We start from the raw sequence: 26,952 nt of genomic DNA on the forward strand, positions 1-26,952 counted from the left end.
GAATAAATAAAGGCCTGTAACCAAATAATGGTAAGTCATTAACCTCAAATGCCTCTTTTACCTTCATCTATTCTGCTTTGATGCATCCGGCGATATTGTCACAGATCAGCTCAATTAAATTTATCATTTTGTGTTTCAATTAGCATGCATGGACGGCCTTTATTATCTTTGAGTGTGCTGATTAGTATGGACGTGAATGTGACTGATGAACAGGTGCATTCTAATAATTCAACCCAGCACAAAGGCTTTGAAATTACCAATATGCCCCTAGCTAAGCGTAATGAATTAAACACAATCCATGGCTTCCAGACAAGGTTTATCTTTTTTTTTTTTTTTTTTTTTTTTTTATAACCCTACTATTGTCTGTCTCTGTCTGAAAATACATTTTATACATTCCAAAATGTGATTGAATTGGCTGAAATTAATTCCCTCTCTTTTAACAAAGGGGTGTTGTTTATGACTTCTATGAGAACTTCCTCCGGTTATTTTTTCACATGGACACTACTTCTGAAAAGTAATTAAGAAATGTATCCTATGCTCAACAAGGCTGCATTTGTTTGATTGATGCAATAATAAGTGCAGTATTATGCTGTTCATTTTATTATTTCACAATTTAAAAGAACTGTTTTTTACATAAATATATTTTAAATTTTTATTTATTTGTGTTGGCAAGGCTGAATTTTCAGTGTCGCATGTCACTTCAGAAATTATTCTGATATACTGAAAATCATGAGTTATAATTGGTGTTTAGTTATTATTATTATTATTATTTATTATTATTATTATTATTATTATTATTATTGTGTTTATTCTTATTGTTTTTTGCCTGTATCATGATATGACAGATAAGTGACGAGAAGGAATTGTGATTTTTATTTATTTCTTTTTTTTTTTTCAGAAACCGTAATACAAACATGAACGTAAATGTCACATTTGCTGGTTGAGGCACTACACTTCACATCAGAGTCATTAAAGTCATTAAGGACTAGACTTGAAGGCAACTTATGTATTTTGGTAACCTTATACTGCTGATAAAGTTTATCCTGTTAATCGATCTGAAACGGACCGTAGCCTCACACCAACGAAATCCTGAATGATTTATGTCAAAAGAGGCACATCTGGATCACTGAAGTGCCTCTGTAATTGCAACGTCAGTGATCACAGATATCAAGGCAAGCGGTATCGATCGAACGCTGTCAAGCAAACGCGTCAGTCCTCAAACCGGGGTCAGTTCGATATCTGACTAATAAGAGCTCGGGCTCTGGAATATGTGAAGGGTGATAGGATGAAAAGGGGAGAACGAAGCCCGTTTGTCTTTTTTTATCCCATTAAACGCGTGATTCCAAACAACACTGACCCCTGTTTGACTTGCTCATACCCAACCATAGACACAGATAATTGTTCCTGTTAAGTTTTGATATGGTTGACATATTTCTAAAGGGGGTTGCTGGTAGCTTTGCTTGCCCTTTATCAAGAGCCTGTGGTGATGCACAGGAACCAGAGAGGAGGAAGTGTGGTAAACAGCTCTCCCTCGGAGTCTTCTTTTCTCTGCTCGGTGAGTAATGAATCCTCAGGCCCTGTTGGCTAATTAAACCTGACATCACACCACAATTTGCTCTCTCTGACTGCTTCCTGCTGGCCTCCATGAACTCACTGGCCGCTGTTCACATAGAATCAGCTAATTGTACATCTACTGTAAGAAAAATATCATATCCTGTCATGGAGTTTAGTGTGCTAGTGCACTCTAAATGGTGCATGTTAAGACATTTTGAAGTATAAATATTAGTACTTTAGGTCACGGTATGTTCATTGTAAAAAAAAAAACCAAACAAACAAAAAAAGATTGCAATAATTTTTTACAAGAAAATAGTATTTCAGTCTTTCTATGTTTGTTAGCCTACTTGTCATTTCTCTGTATATATATATAATGTAAAATAATTTACTAGCGATTTCTTAACCAAAATAAATCTTACACAATTTTTTTCTATTGTATCCAGATACTATGTTCCTTTAAAAAGCAGTTCGCAGAAAAAAAAAGATAATTCTGTCATCATTTACTCATGCTCTTCTCATTCCAGGTCTGTATGTTTTTGGATGCCATTGACTTTCATTGTGTAGACAAAACCTCTTGAAACATTCCTTAATAATGTTCTTTTATTCTGTAGAAGACAGTAAAGGCACCGATTCTACTCATACCAGTGTTCTCTTTTGTTAGTTGCTCAGGGGTGAGAAGACGTTTGAAATACTTTTGCAGTGATATATGGTTAGCGAACATCCCAACGCCTCCCAGACTGCCGAGAAAGACAGATGAATATGTAAATATGCGCTATGTGCTTTCCTCTCAGTAACTAAATAAACGTACAACAAAAATGACAGCGGTGAGAAAGCATCAGATCATAGCGATGTGTTTGATATGTTTCCATCAACTCTGCAATTTGGCACTCCAGTCAAGTCACGTCACATTTATTTACATAGTGCTTTATAGAACAGATTGCTTTAAAGCAAGCAGCTTTCATCTCAAATAGGGCAAAGCCAAAGGCATACCTACCTATTACGTAATTACCACGGACCAATGGTAGTTGGAAGGTATTTACCAGCTAGAGTAAATTTTATGGGAAGTTTGCTTTTGAACTACTGGATTGAGCTCCAAATGAATTTCTTTTTGATCTGTTTTGTTCAAAATTATATCATAGCAGTTCTTTTCTTTCATTTTCGCTTAAAGCATTCTGAGCCTTTAGGCGAATAAATGAATACATTGACTTTTGGTTGAACTATTCGCAGGATTGCCAGGTCTTCACAACGAAACCCGCAATTGCTGCTCAAAACTAGCCCAAATCTGGCCCAATGTCGTTTCAATGGGGCTCCCTTGGTAAAAAATGTGCTCAGAGGTCTAAATGTCACGCATCTGGGTTTGCTTCAACCCATGGCAACAAGCAAGAATATCTTTATTAGCCAAAAAAAATTAATTATTGAGTGCAGTAAACGGTAATCTATTTGCACTGTGAACCAGTGTGTTTACGGCTCCAGTAATAAAATGCTATAAGAAATTCCAGTTTGCAGTAATAAGCAGCATAATGTTTTTTTACAGCTAAAAAGTAGGTAACACCGAAAGCCTTGCATATTCAAGTTACAAACTTCTGCTCCCATTCTGAGGTTAAAAATTCAAAATAGCATATCCAATTCTGTTTGTTTTTTTCTGCTACAGTGTCTCTCAGGCACCGCTTTTGTCAAATCTAGAATAGTTATAAACTTAAACAAACATAGCGCAAGCTAATCAGGTGGGTACCGCAGACACCAGCCATCTCTTGCCATTTTTGTGTGTTATATGCGTTCAGACGGTCAGTAAACACCCCGTGGGTGAGTCGGCTGAGGCTGAGACTAGGATGAAGTCTGACTGCACAATCCTAGTCTTGCTCACAGATTTCTGTATGTTTGGGTTTTTGCTTCTTCACACACGTAGATTTGTGGGTGCGCGTGCTCTGACTTCAGTTTATGCGATTTCTCCGCAGCAGGAGGTGAGCGTCGTGTGTGGCTGAAGCTCCATGACTCCTTTGGGGGAGATGCGTTTTGTGAAGAGTCGTGCTAAGCTCTTGTGTGATACTCTCTTGTTGACGAATCATGCTTTGTTGTCATCAAAGCATGTTGTCACCGCTTAGTTCCTTTATGAAGCTTGAGGGTGCGAATCCGGTTTCATTATTGAGAGGAATCTGTGCGTGCTCTCGGGCTGCTTTCCCTTTTTTTTTTTTTTCTTATGGAGGTCTTCATGTGTCAATTCTACCTGAATTGCTTTACTTGTTTCAGGTGAAGCGTGACTGGGAGAATTTGAGTTTTATCTGGGAATGCTTTGACAGCCAAGCAGGAAAGAGGAGGACAGAGTTAAGAAGGACTGCAGTCAGCAACCGACGAATGCAGACAGATCGCTAAACTATGCGTAGCATTATAATGCTATATTAAAACTCAAATTAAAACAATGCAAAAACCCTTGTGATAGCATGTAGAAAGAGAAGAACACATTCTTAAGCGTTATTGCAATTACAAATTTGATTAATTGTGCAGTCCTAATACACTCATTGGCAACAATTTACAATAAGGTTCTGAAGATCAGCATTAATGCATTTATTAATTTCAGTGGTCTTGTGTAATGATAATGATTAAAAAGTGTGTGGGTACAATGTACTTACTGTGTTCACGGGTTTGTTAATATGCTGGCTTTTTTAAATTGAAATGTGTGCAGCCAGCGCATTGTATCATAATTATTGATTTAAATGCTAGTGAATGTCATTAAAGTGAACTTAATAGAATGTGGTTGTCTTTTGTTTAATAATGATATCTACATATACTAACAGATTCAAGGGGGTGTGGGTTATTATTAATTGAAGAAATTTAGAATTTAACGTGGATCAATAAATGCTGTCCAGTGTCGGTACTTAATGCACAACAAATGAGACGTAAACTTGTTACTTTTATAACACACGTTTGAGTTTGACAATCATTTTAAAGAAATGCGAATGTTTCAGTTCGTTAAAATCCATTCAATACATATATTTTCATTTTCATATTATCAGGTAGCAAGTTATGATTACTTTGCACCATTTTATTTAACCGTAAGCCACTTAAAATGATAGTCATCCCTGAGAGACTAGTTTTCCAGAATATTCAGTTTTGTTGTGAAATCGTAACTTTGCATATATCAATGTTAAAGCTTATAAACCTGGTAAATGGGCTTAATGTGAAACTAAAGTACCTTGCAAAAAAAAAAAAAAAAAAAAAAAAAAAGGAATATATTTAAGCCATTTAGCCAAATATGAACTTCACACAGTTCAGCCTGTTTACTTCCATTTAAAAGTTTCTCGTTCTAACGTTGGAATTTGCCTTTTAAAAGAACTAGAGAAAAGTCTAAAGTATTTTCCGTGGTAATTGCTATTGTGCATTGAATGCTGTCAATTGTATTGAACCTGGAACATTCCTTTAACACAGCACTCAGAGACATGGCCATTGGAAAATATTGATCAAAACAAAGGATTCACATGGGTGTTCTCTGACAAATGGGTTTATTAAGATGCTCTGTGCTTGCCAGCATTTACGAGTCCATTAAACAGCATATACTCATAATGGCCTATCATATTCATCTATTTTACTGTCAAATTAAGAAAAAACTGTGCCCTTTGAAGTGAGTCCTTGATAAACAATGGAAATGTTAATTGCTGTGGCTTCGTGAAAGATTTTGTTTTACTCTGGGTAATCTGGTGTGGTCACACACCAGTGAAGTTTGTTAAAGCAATAAGACATTACACTTTATTTAATTTTCCGTAATGCAGAATTCAATTGTGCAGTCACACATGCATTATACATTTCTAATAGATTTGAAGGAGGAACATCTAAAATAGGTTTCAGATTCAGACTAACCCGTTAATAAAATAGTTCTTTTAATAAATTATTTTACGTTTTTTTTTTTTTTTTAGTATTTAAAGGTCTTCAAGGTGAGGAAGGTACGTTCTCTTGGGGAACAAAAGCATTATTAATAGTATTTTAAAAGCAGGAGGTTGGAAAGCTTAAAGTAATTCACATACTATCTTTTAAAAAGTTTATGAAGCTTTAAACTCCAGCTGTAATATTGGCTGTGACCTCCATAATGCAGTTTGCCAGTGCAATACTAATCAATACTGAGAGCACAAAGCAAATGGAAAAATATTATTTATTTACAAGTACGTTGTTTTTTTTTTTTTTTTTTTTGAAGATTCATCACTCAGCCCAAGAGCACTAGGCACAAAAAAAGCCTTCAGAAAGTTATTACGTCAGAAGAAATGGGGGGAAAACACAGAGTGACGTTATCTGCTTCACCCAGCCTGAAGAAATCAGGACGAAGTGAGAAGGCTTCGTTCATTTTATATATGTATATATGCATATGCGTGTGTTTATATGTAACTTACCAAAATACTGTGGGTGCTCATGTGCATCATACCTTTTAAGGTCTAGTGTGCACCTGAAGGTTTTGGAGCAGGTGTTGCTTTTTGATCAAGGAATGAGTTTAGAGAGTAAGGCACTCCCTCTGCATGTGGGCGATAAGTGCATACTGCTGGAAATGAGATAGAAAGGGTCATAAATTGGATGCATATGGAGAGAGAAGGAGAATGATAGATGGAAGTGCGCACGTGCATTAGTATGCTTCTGAATGACGTGCTCTTGAGAAATAATCCCTCACACTTTTGTGATGGTCATCTCCTGAAGGAATAATCCAAGTTAAGCTAAATACACAGTATTTGAGGCGTAATGTTGATTAATTTCCAATTGCCCCTCTGAAAACATTTTTTTTTCAATGACAATTGAAAAGATTTGAACTGAAAACGTTGTTTTATATATAATAAGATTCACATTTCTGTTTTGACTGAAAACAATTGTCCCCGTTTACTTTTATTGTAAGTGTAAATGCATTCATTTATTTGTTTAGAAAATGAGGAAGGCAATTCGTTGGTGGTAATCAACATTATGCCACAAATGCTATCGATTGAGGTTAACTTGTATTGAATCCAGCATCTCTTCCTTTTTGAATCCATTTAAGGAAAACTCCTTTCACTTGCAGTTCTTGTATTCAGCGCTTTTTCTTTTTTTGACGTTTTAGTGGCAAAAATAGAACATTTTAAATGGAACTAAATGGTTTTAATTACATCTCATCATTTTAAATACAAGGGAGTATTTTAATTAGAGAAGGCGTCTCGTGCTCCTCTCTTTCCAGGGGGAGTGCTCTCTGTAACACCAAAGCAATTTGTTCCCGCTCTGCCTCCATTTCTCATCCCCAAAACGTTTTTCTGAGTGCAGTGAAATTAATGCAGGGAGGAAATGTTGGTGGGGTTTTAATAAGATGGAGAAAGGTTCCGCATAGGCCCTGACAACACCACAACACGCTTTTAAGATTATTTGAAAGGTTGTAAGTACATTTTCCCCTTTCTTTTGCCTACAGAAATATGTTGTATCTGCTCTCCTTCCGCCTGAAGTTAAAACACATCTGCGGCTCTGTTATTAACCAAAATGATGGACAGTTGACAGGTTTGAGACAGGTTTAAAGCCAGAGACAGCCTTTAAGATAGTGTCTGGAGGAAGACCCCTTCGCTTATTTCCTGTGATGTACTATATGATTTACAGGCTTTATTGGTCTTTGATTTGAGGTATAGGCTTTCATCAAATATGGATGCCATTCTTAGCAATCTTAAATTGGATTTATGATTAAGAATGGCAAAGTTATCACCATCTGTCCTCAGAAAGTGACATTAAGACTGAAATCCTTTTACTGCTGATTGGGAAACGATGATTGCTAGGATTAATTAATTACTCTGTAATATGTAAGGGTGGAAAGTATGATGAGACATTCCAGCTGCCGGAATTGTTCTGTAATTGCCTTTGTGGCTCTTATTCTCCAGCTCCAGAGAAGAGATTTTAGAAACGGAAAGAAAAACTTGCCCCTAAATGGCTCCTTGAAAATATCGTCCTGTAGTGCAGCTATGTCTAGGAACGTAATGTGTTCATAAGCTGACAAAATACAATCTCGTTTCAGACTCCTAAATATGGAACTTATGAACTGCAGTACTAACTGAACTGATGATCTTAAATTTTTCATGTGTATAAATTTTTCAACGCGTTGCATTGTTTTATGTTGAGCTTCAGGTTGAGAAAATACCCGAGATATGTATCATTTGAAGATTTTAGATGCGTTCACTATCTAAGCTGCTTCTGTTAGTTTTGTGGTCTGTACGTGAGAAATAAAAAGCGTTCAAAGCCGTTATGATCAAGTGACTATATTGTACTTATTTATTAAATAAACCGCTGTCACTGTGGTTACAGGCGTTATTCACAGCTGTCTTGGAATGGTTATTTGAATGCATGTCCATGCAGGCGTATTTCCATCCACTCATCAAGAATCAAACCTGTTATCTTTACAGTTGTTAATCAACACACTTTCATGTGCTTTGTTTTTTTAAGAAATGAGTGCATTCAACAAGATATAATTTTAAAATAATATATTGAAGTGATGCTTTTTTCCCCCAAAAACTATTGACTTATTTAAATGCATAATGTACATTAACATTTGCGTTTTAAGCCAGGCGCACGATGTCCTTTGGGAACGTACTTGTCAGACTGTACGAACATGATGATCTTGTCACACTGTGGGATCTCAGTTGTTACTAATGTCAGACTGTGCGACAATCAAGATGTGTTAAAAAAGGGTGCAAAAAAAATCTTGTTCAGTTTTACATCAACCCACACATTGGGCTGCGAGCTGTATTGCAAATGGGAATGAAACGTTGGTTTTCGTGAAAATATATGAACGGTGACAAAACCAGCATATTTAAGAAGAATATTATAAGCAGCACCACACGTCAGATGAATAACAGATCAGATGAATTTCACGAGCGCAGATGTTTATGGCGTATAGAAGACGTCTCTAGCATTAATTCTGATCCCGGCTTGTCTTGAAATATGAAAAAGTTTGATGTTCGTCGTAGGAGATGTTTCACTGCAAGACTATGCGCAAAATCTTTTGACACTTCCAGAATTTCAAACTAACGATCATGGACTACAGATTTTAGTCTAGGATTATAGGAATCTTTTAGGATTTTCAAAATTTGTCTCAGACAGCCAAATCATGGATAAAATCGCACAGTGTGAGCCGGGCTTTAGTCTTTTATCCAAAGGAAAACATGAATTGCTGCATTGCACTGTGAGTTGTCCATTATTGTTTTTTTATTATTTTTTTTATTGTCAGGCGATTGTAAAATCACACATCAGAATTTTTAAGTATTTAAAAAAAATTATGGTAATCACGTTAAACAAAAAAATTCTACAGTTCACTTTATATATTTAATCTCTTTTTTAGGTGAAGGAACTGAATACTGTGTTTCTGTACCATTAAAAAAAGCATTATTCTCATTCTGATGCGCTCAGCACGTCGTAAAATAAGTTTCTGTTCTTAGAATATCTGATGATTGCTCTTTAAAGGACGAGCTGTCCTTGTGGTAATTCAGGCTTCCCATGTTCCCTTACTGTATCCTCACACCATGATGTCTTTACTCCTTAGGCAGTGCACTCAATGCCCTCTTGCTGTGTAAACTGGCTATTTGAAAGGATGCCTGTGTGATGTGCTCTTGTATTCCTCTTTGCTCTGCAGACAAACAGTTTGTCTCTATATAAAGCAGAACGAAGCACAGACCGCCTCACATGGGCGGCACTCACACTTGACCTGCACACCCTCGACTCAATCAGAAAATTCATGAGCCTTGTCCACTCCATCAAAAACTATTAGGGCAACACTCCAGCAGCTAATGGCCTGTCATCATTGTCACTGGCTATACTAAGTCACTCATCTATAGAAAAAAAAAAAATCATATCTAAAGTGAAATTACAGAGTAAATTCGCTGTCGGGAGCACTTGCAATTTACAGAAATAGAAAAGAATTGGCTAGCCGGGGCTTGGGCTTAAAATGATACATCTGCTAATCGAGAGCGGCTTTTGTCAAAGCACATCTGAAACCTTTGAATTGTTATTCCCCAAAATCCCCAGTGGAGAGAACCGCTGACCCTATGCTGTGGAGTAAGTGGAAGAGTTAGCTTGACCTTGAAAGCTCTTTTCAGTTAAACGGCCAATGGAAATGTGTGTTTGAATGTCAGATTTCAGCACATAAGGGCGGCAGCAGCCGTGGGTGTCGGACTGAATGAGACAGAACTACAGCTGAGTCTGTGAGTGGGAGACGGCTAATGTGCCGGACGGATGCTTTCAGCACGATTGAGCAGCTTGTGGTTTCCACATGACTGTGATGACCACTGCCCTTTTCCCTTCGGGGGGGAAGGGAAATGGTTTTTATAGGCTTTGGTTTAATTTTTTTAAATATAGGTATATTCTTTTATGTTGTTAATTAATATATTTATAAATGTAATTTATTCTCATTATAAAAAATTTACATTTTAGCAGCTGTTAGGTTTTTAGTATCACGTGATGCTTCAGAATCATTCTTGTGACGATTTGGTGCTCAAGAAACATTTTCTATTGTTATCAGCGTTGGAAACAGTTGTGCCGCTTAATATGTTTGTGAGAAATGTGACAAAGTTTTCATGATTATGAAATATACAATGTTTGAAAAAAAATAACACGCACATGTTTGTTTCTGTACATTGTCGTGACTTTCAGTAGACATCTATAACTTTTATACTGATATTTTTTTCCTAACACAACCCTAACCCTAAAAGCCTCCGAAATACTTTGTTCTTTGTTTGAAGGCAAAAAGAAGTTTGAAAAAGCTGAGCGATGGAATACTGTTTCCTCGCTTGAGGCAGGGTGTAGATTAATGTGACATGACACGACGATTGATTTAAAAACAAAAGTTTATTTAGTGTATAACTTTTAATTTCATTTTCAAAGAAGAACAAGAACTACAGCAGCAGTATGGTGTAATATCTGGAAAACTTGTATCTTTATGTTTCTCTACGTAGATTTTTGCGTAACTCGGTCGTTTACGATCTTTGTTGTAATTTCTTTGTAGGAATTAATTACTTACTCGGGAGTGATCGTAGAGGTGCAGATACATCTCTGGCAAGATCAGCTCTCTCTCTATATATATAGTGACTTGGAGATGTTGCTTCATTGCCTAATGTATATTATATAATATATGGTAATATATTTTGAAATATTTCATCTATTTTCATACTTGGCATTTATTAATGTTCTATATGTTTCTAGTAAACTTTTATTTTTTTCAATATAACTACATTAACAGCTATATGAGTATAATATAATGAAAAAAGTGCAGTAAAAGTAACACAGTAAATACAAATCTTGCTCATTGTCCTCGTGGGGTCCACACAGAGCTGTAAAGTTCTATAACGGTAATTTAATAAGAGATTATATAACCCATGACTATGTTTAAAATGGATTAGATAAACAAATGGCAGGATGTTTGTGCAGAAGCGATTGTTCTCAAGCCAATCAGTCTCTGTCTCCAAATGAGCCATCGGGTGGAAAGATGGTGCACAGTTAGTGCATCATGCAGCTGCCCTGGAGACAGATCAGCTTCATAATTGAATGCTCTCTCCTATAGCTCCCGCGTTAGACTCCAGGGTCGGAGGTCTGCGGCTGTGCGATTTACTCTCTGCTTTGCCTCTCGTGTTAACAGAGATACCCGATAATGTACTGCACCTATAAGAAAGTCTTAATTAGAGGTGGTCTCCTCCCCTAACAGAGAAGAGGAACTTCAATGAGGCGGAAACGAGACGTGATTTACGCGAACCTCGACTCGGTAATCCATTTAATTTTCCTTCACATTAAGTTTTAAATGCTGAAACACTCTGAGCCGTGTCACTTTATTTGTCAATAAAGGCTCAGAGCAGCAGAGACAGATGAAGGCCCGAGGCGATGGGATGTTGTTTTGAACGAACGGCCTGCAGTTGGAACAAATTCGTGCTGCATATTTCAGTTTCCCTGTTTTCTGTTTGCTGAAGATGATTATGCACCTTACATGTTCAAACAGAGTCAATTACTGTTTTCACTTGGCATGCTGTCATATTAATTTGAGTCTGTAAATACAGTGCTCATAACGGGGTCATTTGCAGCAAGCGATTTGAACCGTTCCGCGGAGAATGAGTCACCCGCTAGAATGAGAAAGAGCCTTCTCTTGTTTGCGTGTTGTTTTACTGGGGTTGAGGAGGGAGAGAGAAGGGAACTGGCTCGAAGGCAAGTGGCATTCTTCCTCTTCTCCAGGCATTGTTTGTGGTTTGGGATTTCAAAGTGTTTTATCGGCACAGGGCAAAGCGCTTGTGTGAAATTTCCTGTGTGGACTGTGAGACTGGAGGTGGAAAAGCTGCATTCTTCTTAGATATGTGTGGCTAAAGGGCGTGAGTCTCCACCAGCTTTGACTCACAAGCAATGTATTTCTTTATTTCAAAGAAAAAGCCTATTGATTTGAATCTTAAGAGGCTTCAGTCCCGGAAAAGGGTTTTCATGTTATTTGTCTATTTAACAGTCCATTTATAAGAGAAGTCTTTGAAGTGAAAAAGTACATGAAGTACTGTACCTATAGAGAAGTACTTGAAGGACTGTACTTATAGAAGGAGATTCGCTTTCTATTCCTGTCTATTTAATTAGAAGCTCATAATAAATTCTTGAAATGTCTCGCTCTCAATGCAGAATACAGAGTATATAAATGTGTGTGTGTGTGTGTGTGTATATAACATTATTCATATATTTAAAAAGCAATTTTTTCCCATGGTTCTTTGATTAATAGAAAGTTAAAAAGACCACAATTTGTTTGAAATTTAACTCTTTACGAGATTTACATTATTTACATAAGTCATTGCTGTCATCTTATCAAAATAAAAGTATAAAAAGAAAATCCTACTGACCCCAGAAAATCTTAAAATGCTAAAAATAATATAGTGTCTTCAAGGTGCAGTGTATGTTCAAAATATAATGTAATTAAATTTGTTTTACCCAAAAATGATTTTTTATTTAGGATATTTTACTTGCCCTGAAGCCATCCTAGGTGTATATGACTTTTTTTTTCTCTTTCGGACTAACGCAGGGGATATCACATATCTGCTTAAGCAGAGCAATGAGTTTTTGTAACAAAAATATTTCTAGTTTTAGAATTATAATGTAAATAACTGACTGAGCATCGAGTTCTGGGTTCTTGGCTGACTTCTTACTCGACATACGACCTATGACGTTAGTTGTGTCATAGGTCAGCCATGAAGCCAGAACTCTGCAGTCTTTGGGAAAATAACAATCAATACATTCAATACATCATTTTAAAACTAGAAACATTTTTATTTATTTATTTACAAAACTCCATCGATCTACTTCAGAGGACATGTGATAGGTTAGTTTTATGTAGCATTATTTGCAGATATAACCGATTTATGGAGCTTCAAAATAATGGCATTACCCAAGCCTGGAAGAAAAAACAAAAACGAAAAAACAACTCTGTTCATCTGGAAGAAGAAAGTCATATACACCTAGGATGGCTTCGGGGTGAGTAAAATGAACGGTCATTTTCATTTTTGGGTGAACTATTCCTTTAAGGCTTGGAGGAGTTTGGGATTATATGTAAGGTAATCGTAGGAGCAGGTTCAGATTTTGTCAAGCTGAAAGGATTTGGACAAATGGATGTCGAGTGGAAATGGAGTCGAGGTCTTAGCAGGTGACAGGTAGGAAAACCCTGCCAACCTTGTGCTCTTTGGGAGACTGATGACTGGGCACTTGAGAAAGTGCAAAAGTGCAGAAGTCGCAAGAACTTGTGTTTGGAGTGCACTATTCTCCGATCTCTGATCACATGCTTCAGATTTATAAGGACTACTGAAATCAGAGAGCTGAATGAGATGGTCTCTCCTCTGGCTTTTGTCTGATGTTTAATCACATCATCTTCATTCCTTTGTGCAGTTCTGTTGAAGATGATATCTAAAGAGGTTTTTTCCTTTGGTCTCCTTTTGAGGTGTCATGAAGGCATCATAGTTTTTTTTTTTACCTCAGTCTGGCACGAATCTGAATAAATGATTTGGCATCTCAGATACAATATCAGATGCTGTATGTCAACAACTACAGAGAGTCTCTGTTCCTCCACTATTACTTTGTAGAGTTGCATCTTAAAATCAATACCTAGAGTTTTAACCTTTGTATTGCTCAAAGTGAATCCCTTTCAGCTTGAAATATCATTAATCAAGGAATAGTTTACCCAGCAAAGTTATCTCGTGTTGTTCCAAAATTGTACATTTTATTTTTTATTTAATTGGATTTTTTTCCATACTACAAGAGTTCGTACTGACTTTCACACAAATGGAATAAACATGCAATTCATATACTATACAAACTGCCATTATCTGGCAAAGAATTACTTGAAGGTTCTTTCAAATGTGTTTTGTTTTGTCCTACAGATATAATATATCAAACACGTTGGTTTGTGACATGATGGACAGTATTTTTTTACATAATGTAGTATTTTTGGCACTAATGAGCAAATGGCAAATGTGACCCTATTAAGCAACAAACTCAACTATATATTGGATGCTCTGAGGATGAATGCATTTTCATCAGTAATTCTTGAGTGTACTATTCCTTTAACTGTCACTTCAATCGGATAATTCTGGAAACTGCTTTACAATAGGCATATCAAGACCATTTATATTATACTGTCAGTCCTACAGACATCCAGTTTCATGTATTACTGTCATTCCAGGCACATCAGGGTAAATACTTACAACAGAGTGGATTGGGAGCAGGCTTTTTTTGGTGGACAAAAACATCTTCATGACTTCTGTGACACTGGATGTGACGAGGCAGAGCACACTGTAGTTTTCGAGGACCGGAGGTGTGATATAAGTTGCATGTGTTTCGTTTGCAGTTGTGCCTATGCTGACATGAGTGGGAATAGACTTACAGCAGAGAGACGTTCTTTGTGTATTTGTTCGAAAAACATCGAAAAGCTTGTTTGCACAGTGCTCTCGGTTACAAGGAAAATATTAAATTCAATTCACAGCGCAAGGCTATACAGCAAACAGAGGATTTCAGTAGTGCACGAGCAGTGTACCCATGCAATGCAGGGTGCAATAACGTTATGAGAGACCCATACAAATAGACTTGTAAAATATAACTCATTAGTAATAAATGAGTTATAAATGAGCCATTCTTTAGCGCTGTGACGCAGGCATATTTTAGAAGTGCAGTTTGTTTTTGAAGAGCAGTGGAGCTTTAACCTCCAAAAGCTTTTTAAGGTACTGCTGAAGTCTCTTTAGCCTATTGAATGATGGGATGTAACCATGATTGCTAAGTTTCTGATTCATTTTCTCCATAATAAATGAATATGCGTGTTTTTGCAAACTGATCTTTTTTTTTTCTTTTATAGCCATGACAAAGAATCAACTAGATTTCATTATTTCCACTGTGGGAAATGGTCTTGGTCTCCCCATGGAAACTGCTAAAGAACACTGTAATCATATGTTAGTATGTAGTATATATAGTGTGAATGTTAGTGACCTTTTCCTCCATAACTCATTTCAGTTATGCGTCAGAGATAAAAGCTTGTGACTCATAGTGACTCTCAAACCTAACATGACATTCTGCCTTGTGATGTTTTTTAACAGGAGTTAACAAATATCTAAGAGTTTGATTGAATAAGTTGTTTTTGATTTATTTTTTTCATTGTTTAAAGTGTCTTCAATATGTCTCGCCTTCATTTCACTCTTCCATGATTGTTTGCAGGAAACGAATAGATTCAAATGAGATTCATAATATATTTATTATAATCTTTAGAATTATATTAGCATAGTCAAGCTGTAACTTTTTTTTTTTTTCTTTAAACAGACAAAATATTGTTCTTGGCTCGAAGCGTAAAAATATTGGCTGTAAATAATGTGGCGTAGTGCTGTAATATTTGCTCGTTAAGAGCATTATTAGCCATTTTTGTGCTGACCTTCAACCCTGAAACATTTTGAATGTAGCAAGGTTGGCACAAAACGTGTTTTATGAAAAAAAAAAAAATGACATGGATTACAAATATTTTTGTTAAAAAAAATGTGTTTCCTTTCAAGTCACACAAAACATGCCACTAGTCATGCCACTAGAATTTCTAATAGTTACCAATATAGTTACAGCTATTCCTGTTATAGTAAATATTTGAATTCTAAACATACTTTGATGGGGCTAAAATTTGTAGCACTTAAGAGTTTGTGACAACGTAATATTTTTTCTGTAAATAAATATTTTGTATTGGACTTAATAGTTTAAGAATCAATAAGCGCACTCCCCTATGGTGATACTGTATTTCTACAGCATTTACAGCCCTGTTATTATTTTGCCTGTGGTGGAAAAATATGATTTCTTGAAAGTTCAGGCAAGAGACTTTCAGGAAAAAAAGGAAACAGTTTCTTGGAAATGATTTTTCAGCAGTATTGAATAAGGCATAATGCACAGTCATCCAGTCAGTATTGCAATATAAACCCAACAGGGTGATTTGCGAAGCAGAGGAGTCTTGTGATTTGATTTCAGAATGTAGCGATTGACTCATCAGATTCAAAGAAAAAGTAGCCTATTCGAGAGATAATAAGCATAAGTGTAGACCCTCTGTTCCTCTGCTATTACTTTTAAAGTATTACATGTGTTGAAACACATTACTGAAATACTTTTATTTTCCCTTTTACTGCTGGTACATGTGAGTTTAAGTAACAAATTCAGTTTTGCTGTTTTAAAACGTCAGCTCATCATGAGAGAAGCTGGGCCATGTGTGCTGTCATATGGTCCAAAGCCTCCAGATGGATGAGGACAGACCAAACGTACCCCTTAACTTCCTTTCTAGCAAAAGACACTATCTAAACATAGATGATTTATGGCTTCTTCAACGCAGTTACATAGCACTCCAGGCTTTGATTTCCACTCACAGTTTTTAATCGGAAATCTGAGATCAAATTATAGTACAAGATACTGTACATATTTGCTAAACAAGATGTAATATATAACGCAATAACTTTGATTATGCAAGACCTTGACTTGATTTATATCGAAGAGCGTTCATGTTTGTACATGGAAGCCACCTGAGCGTAATTCAGCTGACACTTAAGATGCCTTTTTATAGTTTATCCATACCTTACTGTTTGGGTTATGTTTGTGTTTAATTATTTATCAAAGGATTTGGCCATGGCCTCCCTCCTAGAGTCTCCCCTTTTAACAAACATATCAGTTTCCCACATGTGTTGGTATGGTTTGTTGTTTATCTCCCAAAAGGCATTATTGACTAGTCCTAGATCAATATCACCCAGAATATGAGCATGATGTATTCCCATCGACCTGAAAGAAAGAACAATCTCACAGAGTCGACCAAAACTCCATTAGGGAAAAAGAAAGTGTGATTACAGGCCTGATAATGGGGCTGTATACACATTGAAGTGCATCACTCTCCCCATATCTATTGGCGGCATGAGTTTAGATGTGGAAAGATGCGGCCATCAGCCTCCCTGTTCCATCAAGACCATCACGGCACAAATCCACAGAGAGGCTGAGACCAATAAAAGCTGTTTTTTTTTTCTGCTGGAACGCTGCTGATGGGCTCTTTCTGCGGTGAGACGTGAGGAAATGTACAGCTCTGAGATGTGCCTCTACTTAATGGGGGGAACTTGGAAGCACTTGCAGTATTACTATAATATTTTTGACTTGGAATGTACAATCAGCGCATGGTAGAAATATGCAAATGAAGTAACTGTGCACCATTCCTTGAATATTCAAATTAAGTTCGACTCGTATGAAATTGCAAAAGGATCTGTAGTGCATACTGTTTTAAGACTCGTTAATTTTATCATAGAACGATGACAATTAAATAAAATGTTGTTCGCGTTATTGGTGTCACCGAGGCGCTTTTTAATGCTGTTGAAATCATATTAAACACCCATGTTTGTGGTAACCGGATTCCAAGATGTAACATCTTAATTTTTAATAACATGAAGCAGCATCATAATTATACAATAAAGCCCATAAACATTCACAATTGAGTTTCATAGCTTTCAGATGGGGGATATCAACGTGACTGGATTGATTATTGTCCTCTGCTATGCTCTGTTTGGTGTCAGTGATAGAGATGACGGCCTATCGTACCGTTATCCTCTCCAATATAGTTATGGAGACATCAGAGCTTGTAAAGGTTGAGCAAATCTGGGATGATAAAGCTAGTCCTCTAATCTTTCATATAATCTTTCATTACTCGGCTCCGTTGAGCTTTTCATGTTTTTCTCTTTGTGCGTGCAGTGTAGCGTAGCCGCATGGGTATACTGGAGCTTGGTGTAAATCTGTATCCTGCCAAGCTGGTTCCAGACTGCGGTAAAAAAGTGCATAAGTCAAGGGGGGTCACACCTCAGGCTCCTCTGCTTGCTTAACCTCCTCTGGTAAGGCCCCATTTCTGTGTGCAAAACTTAATTTAATCACTTTCTGCATTGTGTGTGCAGTGGAGGAGGTCATGAAGACATTGCCGTGAAGAAGCCTTTTAAAGACTAAAGAGAGGTGCATTTGAGTCAATAAAATGGTTTGGTGTTAATAGATCATTCTCTTTTATCTTATGTGAGATGGGTAATGATGGCTTTATAGTTCTGTGTTTTTTTTATTTTTTTTTGCATTAAAACATATTTGTGAGAGTAATGGTGGGTGTATATAAATGCAGCAGTACTGAATGTATATACTTTTTTGTTCAAATCTTGGACCACTGGTGCAAACACAAACTAATGTGGGTTGCCTGTTGTTGTGCAGCAGTACTGAGGCGGCTAGCTTGACTGCAGAGGTCTCACGATGCTAAATATGCACATATTTTATTTTCTCTGGAAACTGATAACAAAGAAATAACATGCCTCCTGAAAATGAACTTGGAATGGAGGAAGCAGCCAGACCGAGAGGGAATTCTCTACCATTATTTTCAGAGACCTTAGGCATAAGACTGATTCAGAAAAACACACTTTCAACACCATAAATAGCATAGACTTTTTGCTAAATGTCACTCTCTCCAACTTTATAATGTAACATGCTGCATTATGACACATTAATGACACCTTTGTAATCAAAAACAGTACAGGACCTCTGTGCCATACTATCCTAATCTATTCTCCCTGCCCAGATTGCTCTCGTTTCTCCCATGTTTCAATTAATTAGCTGCTTAAGCTTTTGATGAATTGATTCCAGTATGCCGATGGCTAGTTAAAATAAAGTGAATGAGCGAGAATGTGGAGTGAACGGGAAGACTCGGGTTTGTTGTAATGAGTAAGACGGCCATTGAGAGTATCAGCACTTTGAAAATTCCCCTCTGTTAGGAGCAGCCTCCTCTGACAAAGACAGGAAATGAGTGTCTAAGAGGTTGTGCGGTGATTAAGTGTGGATCGTGGAGAGCTGCCTCGCTCTGCTGAGAGGCAGATGGTAACCTTGGGGACGCTGACGTGGCTTTGTGTAAGTGAGAGTGGCAGGAGGCACTTCTTGAGCTGCACTGACTGTTCCACCAACCTACCTCTATCTTCCTCTCTGTTTTTTTATTTTTCTGTTTCTGTATGCCTCTTTCACTGACATAAATGCACACTCTAGCCTATGTTTCCCTCAGCGGCTGGCTGATGGGAGAGTACATTACGTGTTCTTACTGGGAGGTTCTTTAATTACATTACCCTCTGCTATATACTCTAATCTGTAAATAGAGTGACATCCAGTAGATCCATTCAGGACAAAGCCGTACCTTTACTTACAACCATTACTTATTTTTTTTGTTAACAATCTGGCTTCCTATAAAACCTGGTTTGTGACAGTCTCCGCTATAAATAAAGCTGATGTGATTTGACCCTCCATCAAAAAGCATTTCATGCTCCTGAAGCCATGTTGAAGTTTATCTGAACGAACGCTCCCAATTCCTACCGACTAAATGGTTCATTATCAGGGCGCAAAGGGAATGACAGAGGAGCTAACACGGTGAATGATGGATTAGCTTGTGTGGTAAATGCACTTCAGCATGGTGTCCTACTTAAAGTGACAAGCACTCTGTTTGTGTGGTTCGTGACTAAATGCTGTTGGTCCTTTGCGACTGAGTTTGGTGCAGGGTGGTACACAGCCTGAGTGTTTTTCACTGTAGTTATTCGCTTTCTGTCATACTGTCTCCATCTTTTCCACCTTCTCAGAGTTTCACTTGCAGGTCACCTGAGACTTCTTGTTGGTGGGAATGTGCAGATGGGCTTTAAAACGCTCTTGATTCAGCCGGCTGAATGCTTGCGGATGGATCGGAGGCAAACAGGACACTTTGGAGTCCTTAAGTTATATCTTCCCTCACGGATTTTGTGTACGTTAAAAAATCAGGCAAAAATTGTGTCATTTACTCGCCCTTTTGTAGTTCCAAACTATAGTTTTGAATGCCTTCATTTTCTTTGTGAAACACAAAAGAAGATATTTTTAAAGAGTTTTTAAGGATTTTAAGTCCAAGGTTGTTTTGGAGATAACTGGCGGTCCAGACAGGAAAACACTGGGTGAAGTGAGGCAAGAATTTGGGTTGCTGCAAGTTCTATGCGCTATATGTCGGTGCACTAATCACAAGGTTATTGGCGCTGACAAACTGTTCGGAATTCTTGAATTGTAATGACTTAACGACTCAAAAGTGTTCTATTCATCTGCATCGTCTTTGCTTTCATTCAGCTGAAATGAGTTCCTTGAAGACATTTTTAGTCATTGTTTTGAACCCCATTGAATTTAGTTTTATGGCAAAAGGAAAAAAGAAAATAAAACAGAGCCGTTATTCAAAATATCTCCTTTTGTGTTCCACAGAATAAATAAAGTAATTTAGCTTTGCAACAACATGAAAATGCAGAATTCTTTTGGTGCACTATCCCTTTAAGAGCTGCAGTCTCAGATACACCAAAGTACAAATCGCACTAAAGAGGACAGATTCAATTGTAAATTAGAAAACATACAGGAAATCCAACAGTATTGTAAAACAGACATAAAAGCATAGATTTTTTTTTCTTTCAGATGTTAAAATTAATGGCTTCTTGTTACTTGTCAGTTTGAAGAGAGGAAAAGTTCAGGAACTCTGCTTCTTGCTCTCATTTGGTCTGTGTTTCTAGAGCCCTTACACATATCAGTTCATTCATACACAGCTAAGTGACACCACAGCCTTGTGTGCATGACATGGAACAGGGACACCGGGAAATAGAGAGACTCTCAGCAAAAACTATAATGTAAATTATGAATGCCTGCTACAGCTCTGAAATATCTGCTCTCATTGCCTTGGCTAGTTACTACAAGCCAGCTGAACATTAAACTTTTATGGATCTGAACTTCTGAATTTTTTGCTCACCCTTGTACTTTGACTGGTGGGTGAGTGGCATCTTCACGTAGGCCTTGCGTAGCTGAAACTCTGTCGCTTGTCCACTGTTGAAATAGGATTTGTGCCCATCGACACCCGTAAAGGTCAGACGGCGAGTAGACTTTAGAGATTAAAGAGGAGCTCGGCACAGGTGGCAGACCTCGGGCCCAGCCTGGAGCTGTTTGTGGCTCGAGAGCACGTCCAGGAAGTAATGAAATCTCGGCTTGGCCGGCGACACTCATTGGCATTCGCACTCCGTCTGCTTCGTTTTCCCGCCATCGGCCATGTGTGAGCTCGGCTGGCTGTTGGGATTGTGCGGACAAAGCATGCTGTCCCCTGATAAGGGAGCCTCCGCTGGTTAGCCATTAGCCAGATTAGCACAACTAGGAGGCCTGGGCAGCAGCATCATGTCGAGCTCAGAAGCCGGAGAGCTTGGTATCCCGGGCTGAGTTTCATTTGTGGGTCCTCGTCTTGGCATGCAGCCCAGATCCAAGGGTTTCAAGGGGAAGCAATGAGCATCTGTTTGATTTTCTATTTGCTTCAGTTTCTTATCACATCTTCTCTCTGGCAGTAGGGTGACGATATGATCCTCTTCTTCCTGTAGGTCCCAGGATACCCAAATTGCCAGGTCTGCTTCTCTCCATATCGTTCTGCTGGCTGCTCCTATAGCTTCTGGAGAACGCCTCCTCTCCACGCTACCTAGGACACCAGGAACCTGCCGCCACGTCAATCACGTCCTCACAGCTGGGTAATTAATTTCAAGTGCAAATTGTAGCCGTCTTCACTTGAGAGAGGGTGAGAATAGATCAGTTTTCCCCCTCTTTAGTCTGTTTATATACATTCCTGAGGCTTCTCAGACTGAGCATGTTCCTCCAGACCAGTTTGCCAATGAGGCTCTGCTTAAATCTCCAGGGTGTTGATCAGAGGTTTTTGTGTTTTTATTTGTGCATCTTTCAAAGCCAAGTGACTGAAAGGAATATCAGTCATTTTAGAGTTGCCTGCTTGGCTACAAGTCACCTGTGAATTTTCAAAGGACACTCTTTATGAGAAGAGACCTTTGTGACTAAGCCAATAGCCTTTGGAGTCTTTCAAGAATGCTTTACCCAGTATGCAGAAGCCCAGTATGCAGAATCTCATGAGACTGACTTTGTTAACACAAGACTTTTTGGCTTCATTGAGTTTACCTCTTTCTTTCTTTTTTCCACTTTTTGCAAACTTCCTGTTCAGTCTATGTTGCAGTTATTAGTGTTGGGAAATCTGTCTATCTGTCTATCTGTCTGTCTATCTGTCTATCCATCTACACAATTCAAATATCTCAAATTCAGATACAGATTCACCTACCTGAATCTGTTTTTTATAATAATTAGTTGGTTGGGATAGTTTGGTCACATTATGTTGCTCTACTCACTTGTGTCAGACCTTTTAAACAAGAACTCAGATATTATGGTGTGACTTGTCACATTTAAAAAGCTACAAATAAAACATTTTCTTTGTGTTCGCAATTGTTAATTGCATATGTTGATTCCTGTGTTGTACATTACGTAAAAGTAAAGTTTTTATCTCCAGTGGGGAACATAATAGTTAAAAGTGTGGATAATTGCTTATGTAGAGATTGCAGGAACATCCCACCCACACAATTCACCGGCTTGCATAGACACACACAGAGACATGAGCACACACTTACTCACAGGCTTTCTGTGGTAGACTGAATACCCACATTTCCTCTGTGAGCCCTCATTTAGGTGAGCTGACCTTGCATGAGCTGTGTCAATCACTCTCTATCTGCCGGTAAATCCTTCCTTATCTTGGGCTTAAACTGACGGAGCTCACACACATCTGCACTGCAGGAGACTCTGAGGCTGTACAATCCAGGAACAGAGTCAGATTGACTGGAGCTGCTGTGAGTGATGGGATGGTTTGTTTGTGAATGGCGTATGCTGAAAGTGGGTTCGGGTTCAAGGCGTTCACACAGGATGGGGGCTGAATGGTGTATTAGGTATATTCACAGCAGCTGTGTGGCTAGTTTGAAGCCCCTATTCACTTTTGTGCAAGATGGAAAATGTAGAATTGTTCTGTGCGCATTGTATCCAGCACAGATTTCGCGTGTGCATTTGCTCCATTACCTGATTTGCATAATTACTTCAGTGAAACGGCTGCTAAAACGACACATGTAAACTGTGCAAATAAGCAGTGCTATCAGTGGACACGATTTACTGTTAGTAAATGCGTCAAGTTTTAGGAGAAGGTGGTGTTTTGTTATAGCTGTTGAGACAGCTCTGTCTCTGGAGGTAGAGCTGTGTGATTTGAGTCTTATTGTCCTCCAAGACATTTGAGGAAACAGCTCTGCCTCCAGTCTGCAGTGCACTCAGTGGAACTGTAGATCTCACCGTTGGCTGAATGTGTGCTCTGTTTCTCTCTCCCTCTTGCTGTCTTTCTCTCTGTCACTCTTAGTTATTTAGAATATCATTGGAAACTTCCTGTTGTTAGAGTATAAAGTTGTTGCACATTATTATGCTTTTTAACCATGCACAATATCAGTACCATTATTCGAGTTACTTTATTATTATTTATCTGTGTCAGGTGATATTGGATTTTTAATTGTGCCTAAAAATTTCCTCTGTTTTTACATTTAGTTTTACATTTTGCTGTCTTCTAATACTGTGTTAAATAGTTTAAAAACATTGATAATACATATTAACATGGAATCTTTAGGAAGTCTCAAAATGAATACCCTTTGTAATACTGCACTTTATCGTAATCTGAATTGTTGAATTGGTTTCAGGTTGTAATGTTTCATATTATAATCTGTTTATACAAACCATGACATTATACAACCATTTATTGGTTATCAGCCAAAATGCATTGTTATCGGCCAGAATTTTATTTTAGTTTTTGCTTTATACTCTAGCTTTGTGATTAGCTTATTCCTAGTCTATTTCAACATTAGAGTAATAATATAAATGATGCATTTGCATTTTTCTATTTATCTTAAAATGGCCAAATATCAACCGGTTAATTGGCCTATGAAATAATGATGATGAGCTGACGATGAGTATAAAGCTCTTGTTTTTTTGTCTTTCATTCTTTGTATGATTGTCAAAACAAGTAAGTGTTAATCAAACACGTCCTGTCATATTGTCTCTCTTCTCCTTTTGCTCATCAACAGCACTCACATCCCTTTCTTCTCCTCATGTTTTTTTTTCTTTTTTTTTTTCTAACAAGCTGAGTGTTCTCTGTGAATATTTCCCCCCGTTCCTGTAGTGAAGCTGAGCTAATGTGGCGTCAGTGCTGCCCTTCCACACACTCTGAGGCTGTGTGTGCGTGTCTCTGACGTAGAGAGACATAAGGTGGCAGCCTGCAGACCTGGAGATGCTCAAATTTTTCCCTACCTATGTCAGCACGGGGTTCAAAATACTTCACAATCTGACACAGCTTTTATCTCGAGTGTGGGAGGAAGATTTGTTTATTTGTGTACAGTATTATGAATAGTAGGTACTTCTGTTGACACATAAAGGAGTTCAAACGAGTTGGTTCATTGACATTCGGTTAAGGTATATTTCTACTGCTATCTGTAGATCTCTAAAGTGGGCACCCACTAAGCAATTTGTAAGAGAATACGCTGCAGCAAGTGTGTCTTTGTATGTCAGGGTGAAATCAAGCAAAAGTCAAGCTGGATGCGCTTGTGTGCAATTAATTGCACGTCAGTGGACAGGCATTCAGATTAGATTAACAGAACATGACATTTTCTTGGTTGAAGACAGATGCTTGCTCTATTTCTTGCCCGACATTTGCCTCCTTTTTTGATGACAGATTTACACAAATTCATTAGCATTTTTTCCTCTTGATATCCAAATTGTGCATTCACAAAAAAAAATTGAAGTTAATCTTTACTGGTCAAATCTGATTTGATCAGTGTGATGGTATGATTCCTGATCAGTATGCAGCCTAATTATAACGTAATGACAAGGAGTCTCGCGTTCATGTCTGTCAAGCGCTTGAGTGTTTGAACATAATTTCATGCATCCATAACTAGGTCTCTTTACTCAATTTTCCACTCTGGCAATCCTGATGATTCTACAGCTGATGCAAACCTAATTCAGTTTTCAAAGAAAGTCTTTGACCCTGTAGCAACAAGTTAGAAAGGTGTTACAGCATGGGAAAACAGACTTTACAATTGCGCAAATTGAGCTACTTTATTGACCGCTGCTGTGGTGCTGTGACAGATTTAACTTGCAAAAAAAAAACGAGTCTTTACTGTGTCACATTAATTAGCTGGCGTGTCTATTTGGATCCATTATAATCCACAACTAAACCTGCAGAACTGCAGTATAACCAAAGCACTGTGACAACAACTGACTCGAGCCATTCAGAGCTGGCTCTGGGTCACAGTAATCAAATGGGTTTACAGTTTTAAACAACACTATCATTTCTAGACGATTGCATTTGTATTGCACTTCCATTTGTGAATAGCTGGAACTAGAACTGCCTACAAAGCACATACAGACTGACAACTAATTTGGTGTAAGGTTTAGATTGAAACAAATATAAATGTTATATAAATATTCTTTAACTGTGCAAAACATTACACTTGGTTGGAAATCTATTTGATGTTTCCTATTACATATTTCTTACTGGCATACTATAGCAAAGTCTATCATCTTAAAATAATCGTGAAGCATCCATTTTGCTTGCGCATGCACAACTTGAATATTTACATTTATTTACAGGGAACTCTGTTCTGCATAGCTGATGTCAAGTATTTTGGAATAATTACTCATTTTTGTCATATCTGCATTTACTGTATTTTAACATTGTCCTTGCTGGTCATTATTGCAAAAGTGATCCCTTCAGGATGATGATAAATACCCCTCAGCAGTTCATTCTGCACATATATTTATGTAAATTATTACTACTACTATTATTATTATTTTATGATTCAACATCTGCCTTATATTTGGGTCATTCGAAAGCTAGAGATGCAGTATAAATAATAGGTGGAAACTGCTGTTACATATGTTTTCAAAATCTTTTTAAAGAGATTTTTGTATCACGCTGGGCTTTTCAGTGGTAGGTCACAGCCAAGGGTTGTAGAGTCTCAGACTAAACATCTGAGCCTCAGGCTAATTCAACCCACTCAGGAAGAGAAAGCACAGCCACTACTGCTTCAAGAGAAGCCACAACCAAACCCTTAATTATGATAGAATTAATCCTCTCCACAAAATGCTGAGGCTGGGTGCAAACCAAGCCTTATTTTGGCTTAGCTCACATCCCTGCCAGGGGTTAGGAGCTATTAAACGTGGCCTTTCCATGTGAGGCCATTTTTTTCCCCTTCCTTTTTTGGCTGAGCACCTTGTCTTTTCATTAACTTGTTCCTAAGCATTCTTGTATTCCTTTCGTGAGTCTGAAGTGTCAGTGTGCTCTCATATGAATCAATCAATGTAATTATTCACTTGATTGAACCCCTTAATTATTTTTTGCTGATTTGTTTCTGGAACAGCTGAATATTCAAAGGGGACTCTTGAGCGAGGTTGAGTATTTTAAGTGCCGTCACGTGTCTAGGAGGTGACAAATACAGTCGGGGTAGTTGTTGACGAATTAAATGACCCCACAAACTTAGTCACGCTAATTCATCAAAGAACCAGGATGTTTGCAGAAACCAGAATTAATTACTAGTCGCATAGCTGCTAGCTGGAGTCTGGGAGCAGCAGTAATAGCCCATGCTAAAGGAGAGATAAATCATTCACGAGTGATACTCTAGTGGAGAGCCGACTCTCTAATGTCACAAACCTTATATGCATTATCAACACAAATACTCGTAAATAACAGCTCAGCCACGTTGTACGACTTTTCTTGAAATGTTAGAATGTGCGGAATTTGCACAGGAGAGCCACACAACGATAAAAAATGGCATGCAAACTGATCAATCGCGGTAATATTAGGTAAATATTCTCACCATTTCCCACTTCAACCTGTCAGCAGATGGAAGGCTGTAAAATTTAGTGGCCCCCCATGAGGGATAATGTCCCACACACGAATGGCGGCATATAAATTACAGCTCTACCTGTGGTGGCGGAAGAACTTATGTGGTTTCTGGAAATTGAACAAACAAGTTA

At 37.9% G+C, this 26,952-nt stretch overlaps 1 protein-coding gene across 5 annotated transcripts in view; it reads left to right on the forward strand.

The window, feature by feature from the left end:
- The window catches only part of drp2 (dystrophin related protein 2), a 109,047-nt gene that overhangs the window by 12,505 nt on the left and 69,590 nt on the right, over positions 1 to 26,952 (forward strand). For 3 of the 5 annotated variants that reach the window (XM_043258033.1, XM_043258029.1, XM_043258027.1), the window contains exon 2: positions 21,444 to 21,587. The exons of the other annotated variants lie outside the window; for them this stretch is intronic. The gene's annotated coding sequence lies outside the window, so the exon portion shown is untranslated. The remainder of the gene's footprint in view (positions 1 to 21,443; positions 21,588 to 26,952) is intronic. 5 annotated transcript variants of the gene reach the window in all.

Source organism: Puntigrus tetrazona, chromosome 14 (genome assembly GCF_018831695.1).
Source record: "Puntigrus tetrazona isolate hp1 chromosome 14, ASM1883169v1, whole genome shotgun sequence".
Classification (NCBI taxonomy): Eukaryota; Metazoa; Chordata; class Actinopteri; order Cypriniformes; family Cyprinidae; genus Puntigrus; species Puntigrus tetrazona.